The sequence below is a fragment of the Schistocerca serialis genome, chromosome 3, assembly GCF_023864345.2.
Source record: "Schistocerca serialis cubense isolate TAMUIC-IGC-003099 chromosome 3, iqSchSeri2.2, whole genome shotgun sequence".
NCBI classification, from domain to species: domain Eukaryota; kingdom Metazoa; phylum Arthropoda; class Insecta; order Orthoptera; family Acrididae; genus Schistocerca; species Schistocerca serialis.
The window spans coordinates 921,539,054-921,548,182 of NC_064640.1; the positions used below are offsets into that span (position 1 = coordinate 921,539,054).

Genomic DNA, 9,129 nt, shown 5'->3' on the forward strand with positions numbered 1-9,129 from the left:
ATACACTTTAAGAAAATGGAATTGTGTACATTCCAATGTGAAAACCCACTGTCATAAAATGTTTATTGAAGTGGATGACACTTGTATTCCATGTGCTGGAGTTACTGTTGTAAGGAATGTGATTTTTTAGTATGACATGTTAAAAACAACTGCAGTAAAATAAATTTGTTTATTGCAAAAGGAGTTATGTCTCGTACATATATTGTCCAATTTTATATGTGAGTTGTCCACAATCCCTGCTCCCATCCCCACACAGAGAAATTAATTACAGAATCATTGCATAATGTTACATGTGTGTCTCTTGGAAGGGAGGGGGAAGAATACACACTTTTGAGAAGAGTTTACTGGTCCGTCCAAGGATAATTTTGTTTGATTGAGTTGCTTACGTTTCCTCAAAAGTAAAGCTGTGAGAGAGGATGAAATTAAAGTATTTTATGATTTGTTCTGCATGGAATGTAGAATGTTTTGTTATAATATATTCAATTGTTCAAAATTTATTGTCTTACTGCAAACTGTTAGACATCAGCTGTATTAGGTATAGATGTAACACATATTAGTGACATGTGAAAATTTCTGCTGGACTGCGACTTTCACCTGCATTTCTCTCTTATTGCGAGGAAATATTCCATGAAGTTTAGGGTTTGCAGTCAGATGTTACTGAACCAGTCTTTTGACTGCATAACTTCCAGCAATCCAAATGTAAATGGGATGAAGAAATACTGAGTATTCATCTGTCCTAGAAATCTCATCAAAGATTCACTGTGGATGTGTTTAAAATAAGGTATAATGAGCCAACTGTAACACATTCAACCAATGTTACACATCTTCTTATTTGTCTTGTGTTCAGTTCTTTTTCTTTGGTTCTTTCCACGCATCACCTCTACTCTGCTTGTAACTTCAGATTGATCAGTCTATGATAATATATAATGGGCTATGAAAATGAACACTTATTTGCAAGAGTTTCTTCTAGATATGTTCAGTTTGATTTGATCTTTTGGATGTGACATGACCTTGAAGAAATAAAAAAAAAAAGCAGAAGTAGCAACAGTTATGACCATGCTTGATTTGTAAAAAAGAGAGGTGCCAGTACTGTGACCTGCCAGGGAGTGTTTTTTTTAATCAAAGTTTTAAACCATTATTTTAATGCCTTTTTTTATCATAGGTATTGGTGCGGAATACCATCACAAATCAAGCACTGGTTATAACAACAAAAGCAGTTGTTTAGAATAGTGACACTAGTAACTGTATGTGGCTTGCTTTGTCATCTCACAGCAATAAAAAAGGAAGATCAACTTTTGACAATATTGTGAAAAGGATAGTTGCAACGCACCATATAGTGGAGATACTGATTCACAGAGGGGTTCAACAAAAAGACTGTTAAACAAAGCTTTTGGCCAAATAGCCCCTCATCAGAATCAAACGTGGCTGCAGTCTTTGGTTGCCAAGGCAAAATTTGAGCATCGTGCAGTGCTGCTCACAGGCTGGCCTTGGCAGCCAGAGACAGTGGTCAGGTGTGTCTTTGACTGAAAGCTTTGTTTGACATTCTTCTTGTTGTACCTATCTGTGACTCAGCATCTCCAGTATGGATTTATATAACGTCCAGTTTTATGTGTATTTTGTCAGTTATGTCCTTGCTCCCCACTGCCACCCAAACCAAAGAAACTGGTAAAAGAAATTGGTCTCATGAATTTCTGTGTGTTTGTGGTTGGGGGGGGGGGGGGGGTAGACAGAAGGGAAGGTTTGCACTACTCACATGGAAAAATCTATCTTGGCATGTGTTAAAATTATTTAATTGGATAGATAAAAAAATCTACTCGCCAAGCAGCGGGAGAACACACACATAAGACTGTTGCGATTGGCAAGGTTTTGGAGCCAGTGGCTGCTTCTGCAGGCAGAAGGGCCGAAGGAGAAGGAAGCAGGGTGAAGGAAAAAGACTGGCGAGATCTAGAAAAATGGGTAGATTGTGGGCAAGTCACCAAGAACTGTTGCTCAGGGGAGACTTACCATATGGAATGAGAAGGAAAGATTGATTGTTGTGGACTGCATACAGCTTTGGCATCCAAGGCACATGTATTTGATCGGTTGCAGACTCCATTACAGCAATACACCACCATACTCACCTCAGCCATAACTGCACGTAATTACCTCACCAGCCTATTTAAAAAGGTTTCCCGGGCCATTGCATCCAGTCTTGGTACTGCTGATCCCTCCACAAAACACCTTCAGAGCACACTATTGGTGACTCAGTATTATCCTGCTCTGGAATACATTAATCAGCTACTTTGACTGGGCCAAGACTTCCTAAAATGATGACCTGTCTGACATTTTGCCCACCACACCTAGAATAGCTTTCCAACACCCCCCTACCCAAATCTCTGCAACATTCTTGTCAGACCCTTTGCTCCACCTGCAGCCATCTTGCTACTGTATGGCTCCTACCCCTGTGACCGTCCCCACTGCAAGACTTGCCCTATGCACCCTCCTACCACCACCTATAACAGCCCTGTAACTGGCAAAAAAAAAAAAAAAAAAAAAAGGGGGGGGGGAGAGCCACCTGTGAAATGACACACACCATATACTAGCTGTTATGTGAGCACTGTTCAACCTTCTACATTGGCATGACTCCCACCAAATTATCAATTACAATGAATAGTCATACACACAGGGTATGTACTGGCAACTCACAATATCCTGTTGCAGACCATGCTCTACAACATTACATTCATGACCTTGATGCCTGTTTCACCATGTGCGCCATGTGGATTCTTCCCACTGGACACCAGTTTCTCAGAACTCCGCATTTGGAAACTAGCACTACAACATGTCCTTGGTTCTTGCCCCCCACCTGGCCTTAATTTACGTTAATATCTTCCTTCTCAGCTTTCCTTCACTGTAACTACTCTTTGCTTCACTCCATTTTAGTATTCTACATCTTATGTTGTCTTTCACATCTATTTTTCACCCCCCCCCCCCCCCACCTCTGTTACATACAAAGCACTTACTTCTCATGCTTATTAACTCATGCATGATGTTTTAGTAGTAATCTCTGTCTCGCATATTACCCTGTCTTCTGCCTTTGAGCTCTCAGGTTTTCAAATCTCGTCCAATTCAGTTATCAACAGTCTGTCTTTCCTTCTCATCCTGTACAGTAAGTCTCCTGTGACACATGGTTCTGGGTGACTTTCCCAAAATCTACGCCTTTTCCTAGACCTCTCCAGTCCTTTTGCTTCACACTTCTTCGTTCCTCTTTAACCCTTCTGCCTGGAGGAGGAGCCACTGACTTTGAGAACTTGCCACTCACAACAGTTTTATGTGTGTGTTCTGCCAGCACTTGGTGAGTAGATATTTTATCTATCTAATTAAATAATTTTATCACTAATTTATTGTTTTCATTGTTATATTAGTATGTGTTAATTAAGAAACCCCACCTAATCATGAATCTGCCACTATAGATTTACCATTGAGTCAACATACCAGAATTAGAAAATAATTTAAAAGTCATGAATGAAATCAAAATATTTTGTGATTGGCTCTTCATGGTATCTGAACCGTGTTACATTCATCTTTTTTTGTAGTGTGTTTGGCTACACTGATACAAAACTTGAGGAAGAGTACATGAGATGAAAGCTCCATGTATAATGGGCAATCAAATGAAAACAAGACTGATGAGAAAAAAGTAAGTAAACTGTTTATTATTTCAAAAGTAATCACCATAGCTGTAAATACATTTATGCCACTACGAGACAAGATAGTCAATTCCTTCATGGAAAAATGTTTTGCAGTTGTCTACAGAACCATGACTGTACCTGTGTGTGCACCTCTTGATGTGAAGCAAACGGGTGGCCAAGAAAGTCTTTCTTCAGGGCTCCCAAAATATGGAAATCACATGAGACTGGGATTGTATGGAGGTTGTGTGAAAGCTTCCCAGACAAAACTCTGCAGCATAGTTGAAGCAACCTGCCAATAAAATGCCTGCTAAGGTTGTATAGTGTGTGCTGCAGATGTTTTGCTGGGAAAACCCTTACATTTTCTCTGTAAAGTCCCAATCTCTCCCCATATGATTTCCATATTTTTAGAGCCCCAAAGAAAGATATTCATGGCTGTCCTTTGCTTCAGATAAAGACGTGCATGCCTTGGTACAATTATGTTTCCATATGTAACTGCCAACAGTTTTCCATAAATACATTGACCACCTTGCCTTACAGTGGAATACATGTAACAACTATGGCAATTACTTCTGTATTAATGGATAGTTTACTTACTTTTTTCCCATATTTTTCATATTAATTTGACTGTCCTCGCGTGCCACAATCGCTAAGTTTGCTTTTGTAGATCTGTGTACTATGTAAGCAAGTGCTCTGTTATTATTTTACAGCATTTTATTATTATTTTAAATACTGTGTTAACCTCAAAAACTTGCATCTGTATGCTAGGTTAAAGATTCCCAAATTTGGTGGTTTTAATAATCCAGCTAGCTTATCTGCAGTACTAAAGCAATCAACAGTAAGTTCATAAACACTGATTTACATGCACCATTTTGGATTCGAGAACTGTAGACTCACTTTTTTGAGGTGGGGGCAGTAGAAGACATGTTTCACTGTACAGCTGAGCAACTTGAAACTTAGCAAGTGTGGATAACGCAATTTGCTATAACTCTACTCCTCACATAACTTTCTTACTTCCTTTTTGTATTATGCTGGTAGTAGATGTATCACATTTACATAAAGCACCCAAATTCATATTTGAGTGGCATGTCAGTAAAATTCATTTTTCATCGGTTGGAGTTCTGCTAATGCCAATGATATAGTTAATTTCTCACTGTACATGTTCCTTTAAGAGAAATCTTTATTTAAAAGCCATATGTGCAGAAACACATCGTGAGGTAACAATTGTTTATTTCCAGAATGACATAAATTATTTGAAAGTCCTCATTTCACTCTTTCAGTGACCATTTTATTATGTGTGAAAATTCATTAACTAAAAAGTTATTCGTAATTAAAGTTTCCACCACCCAGAAAATATTATTATTTGGACCATTAAGTATGTTTATGACATTATAACTGTAGTTATAAATTTCTTGCTCTAATTTTTCTGAACTGGAAAATAATTTTATCAGAGTAATTTGGCAATTAAGAAAACTACCATACTGTGAAATTTCCAAGAAGCTCGGTAAATTCCCACAGCAGTGCATTTGGTATTAATAAAATATTCCACCCAACTTTATTTATTTCCCAATCATCTATCACATAGATAAACCAAATTATTACTTGCCTTCCCATAATGTCATTGCCACTAATTTTGACATTGTCCTCTTTATATAGCAGTAGGAATTTTGCTCCCAGTAATTGTTACAGTAACTTCTCCTTGGCAGAGTCTTGATTAGCTATTTTCATCTTAATATCTCACTGTAAAAATTCATAGCATGCACTCATCCATTCCACATTTCAATGTCAAAGTCACTAACATGAGCAGATCTTACTGTTACACTCACTGAGTGTGATTATTTCATGCACTTGTTTGGAAAATCTGGCTGTAGATGTCCATGTAACATCTCTGCATTAAAGTGTTAGTAAAGCTTCAGTGACGGAGTTCTATCAAATGCTATTTTGTGAAGATCTATTTTTTGTAGACTTGAATGATGACTTCATCATGGAAAGAACCTGCTGCTGTTTAGAGTTCATCAAGCGTAGTAGCTGACTTGGTTTACTTGAACTATAAAAATAGTTGATAGCAGAAGTAAATATTCATCATTATATGTTTTGGTGCTAAGAAATGTGAAGTAATCTCAAGTTTAAATCAATGGTGTCATGCCCATCACTTAAATATTAGGTTAAATCTCCAACCAATTTCAGAGAATGAGACTTCAAAATTACCAAAGAATACCAGCAATATAACCAGGTCAGTAATGTTACATAGTGTGTTTAGCTTTTCACTGGCCAACTGTAGAATCCCTAATGATGAAGAGAAGCTTCGTAATAAGGCATTAAACATAAAATGTGGCTACCCATGTAATTAAATATGAGAGGAGTGCACATTAAAGAAAGCATTTTGTAAGAAACTTAATTTCCAACTGGAAAAACAGGTTGTCCAAAACTGCAATACTAAATACTATACGGTACAGTGTGCTCATTGATACTTAAAGTGTTTGTTTCTATTTCATGCAGTGAACAAATCATATGAGGAATGAGTCAGTTTTGTAAAGATTTGTATTCTTCATGTAGAAGGTACGCCTGTAAGAGTTGCTGTTAATTCAATTACAAGTGAAATGATAGTTAAATGGACACCCTAGCTGCAAACAGGCGTTGATGTACTTCATTGGGGACATGTTGAAAATGTGTGCCCCGACCGGGACTCGAACCCGGGATCTCCTGCTTACATGGCAGTCGCTCTATCCATCTGAGCCACCGTGGGCACAGAGGATAGCGCGTCTGCAGGGACTTATCCCTTGCACGCATTTTAGGACATAAGAATAAAACTAAAGCAGTATGGTCTTTTATTGAATCAGAATTAGGTACAACAGTTAACCACCAGGAAATTTCTAAAAACGTACAAAACAACGTTACTATTTCAAACTCTTCTCAAATAGCTCAATGTTTTAATAAGGTTCTCATAAATGTAACAAAATTTGGTGTAAATGTGATTACTTATCAAAACAGTGTGAATTGCTTTGGCCTAAACAATAATAGTGACCACTTTGTGATATTTAGTAAAATCTCAGCTGAAGATGTAAAAATGCTATTTTGTCATTAACAAACAAAAATGCTCCAGGATGGGATCAAATACCCACCAAAGTAATTAAATTTGTATTTGATAAAATAGCACACCCTCTGTCCTTAATAATCAGTCAGTCATTTGAGCAAGCAAACTTCCCTGATGTGCTTAAGTATGCAGAGGTAAAACCACTGCACAAAAAAGGATCAATAGAGTGTATGTGAAATTATCACCTCATCTCTATCCTCCCAGTGCTATACAAGTTATTTGGAAAAATAGCTGCTGTCCATATAATAAATTTTATTGTGAAACATGGTTTTATTCTTAAAAACAAGTATGGGTTCCAAAAAGGGAAAAGCACCATGAGTGTTGTTAATGAATTCATTGAAAAAATCTGCTCATCACTAGATAAAAGCAACAAAGTAGCAGGTGCCTTCTGCGACCTTGCAAAGGCAATCGATTCTGGGAATCACTTCATGCTGCTTCATAAACTAGACAGATATGGTGTCAGACCAAATGCTCTGCAGTGGCTCAGATCTTATCTGACAAACAGGAAGCAAAGGGTAATCATAACATCTAACATCGTAAATTACACATCTCAGTGGGGTACAATACCACAAGGAGTCCCTCAAGGCTGAATCTTAGGGCCAACATTGTTTCTCTTTTACATAAATGATTTACCTCTTAGTATCAATGCAAATGGCCTTCCTGCAGTGGTAATACCTGTTCCCATCAGATCACCGATGTTAAGTACTGTCGGAATAGGCTAGCACTTGGATGGATGCACTCAGCCCTTGTAAGAAAACTTAGAGCTACTTGATTGAGAAGTAGCGACTCCGGTCTCATAACCTGACATACTGCCGGGAGAGTGATGGTGTGACCACATGCCCCTCCATATCCGCATTCAGTGATGATGGTGGGCTGAGGATGATACAGTGGCCGGTCAGTACCGTTGGGCCTTCCAAGGCCTGTTCGGATGGAGTTTAGTCTAGATTCTTAATATCAATGCCTAGCCAGTCATGTTTGCTGATAGTACTTATGTACTCCTTGAAAAACAAAATGTGGGAGAAATTCTGGATGGTGTTATAAACACACTAAACAACCTAGATACATGGTTTCAACATAATGGCCATAAACTTAGCTTTTCAAAGACCTTGTTTACACAATTTAGAACCAATCAATCAAAACTCAGTGACTTCAGTATTGTACATAAAAATCAAGTTATGGACCAAGCTCAGTCCTTTAAATTCTTGGGACTAAACTTGGACAAAAATCTAAGCTGGCAAGCACATATAGATTATTAACTGCAACATTAAACAGCCTTGCCTTTGCAATGAATCTGGTATAACAGACGTAAGCTGCATCGATGAACCATAGTTACTTTGAATCTGTAATTAGATACGGTTTAATTTTTTGGGGAAATTCAAGCTACATGTCATGAATCCTGCTACTTTAAAAAAGAGTTGTTAGAAAAATGTGTGCTGCCCCTCCCAGAACATCCTTCCACCCATTATTCAATAACCTAAAAATATTACCTATCCCTTCACTGTACATATTTGAAATTATCATCTTTTTACATAATAAACCTGAGCTAAGGGAAGAAAACCATTTCAAACATATGTACATCACTAGACACAAAGATAATTTCATGCTTCCACAACAGCTCTTGAAACTCTACCAATGGACACCCTAGTACATGGGACTGAAAATTTACAATAAACTCAAGGGTAGAGATGTACTGACGATGGAGATAGGTTCGCTAAAGAGAAAACTATGTGATCTCCTGGTGGAAAATACTACTATTCAACTGAGGAATTTATGAATGATGAAATCATCATTTGACTAGTGTGATTGTTTAATATTATGGCATTGTGCATAATATTGTACACATATGTAAAGATAATGTACTATCACATCATAAGAAAAACAATATCAACCAGTACTGGTAAAAATAGTGGTAGGGAATTGTGTAATTATGTACATCGTAAGGCTAAAATTTGTGTGTCTCCTGTACAGCATCATCAGTAGATTTGTAAATGTATGTTATGAGACAAATAAAATGGAAATACAAATACAAACTATCACCTAGCCTTTAAAAAAACCCCTTGTGCACTCCACAAATACTCTTGCTCCCCGAGTAGCTCCTACCTTTGTGTAGTGCACCCCTGACCTGTCAAGAGGAGTCCTACAACTCTCCACCCAATAACATAGCTCCAGAAATCTGCAGCCCAGATCATCACAGAGCCAACATAGCCTTTGGTTGAGACACTCCACTGGTCTCCAAACCAAAGGAACCCAATCACCTCTGGAAACAATGCTGCAAATTGCCAGCTCTGGTTGCACCCCACAGGCGAGGCCAGCAGGCTTGTCCACTTTCACGAGCCACTGGTATGAACTGAGGATAGGCTCAGAACTTAT

General features: G+C 38.0%; 1 non-coding gene across 1 annotated transcript; it reads right to left on the reverse strand.

Moving 5' to 3' along the window:
* Positions 1 to 6,337: 6,337 nt before the first annotated feature.
* On the reverse strand, positions 6,338 to 6,412 carry Trnat-ugu (transfer RNA threonine (anticodon UGU)). The gene has a single exon. It is a non-coding gene; the product is annotated as a tRNA-Thr (tRNA).
* Positions 6,413 to 9,129: the final 2,717 nt, after the last annotated feature.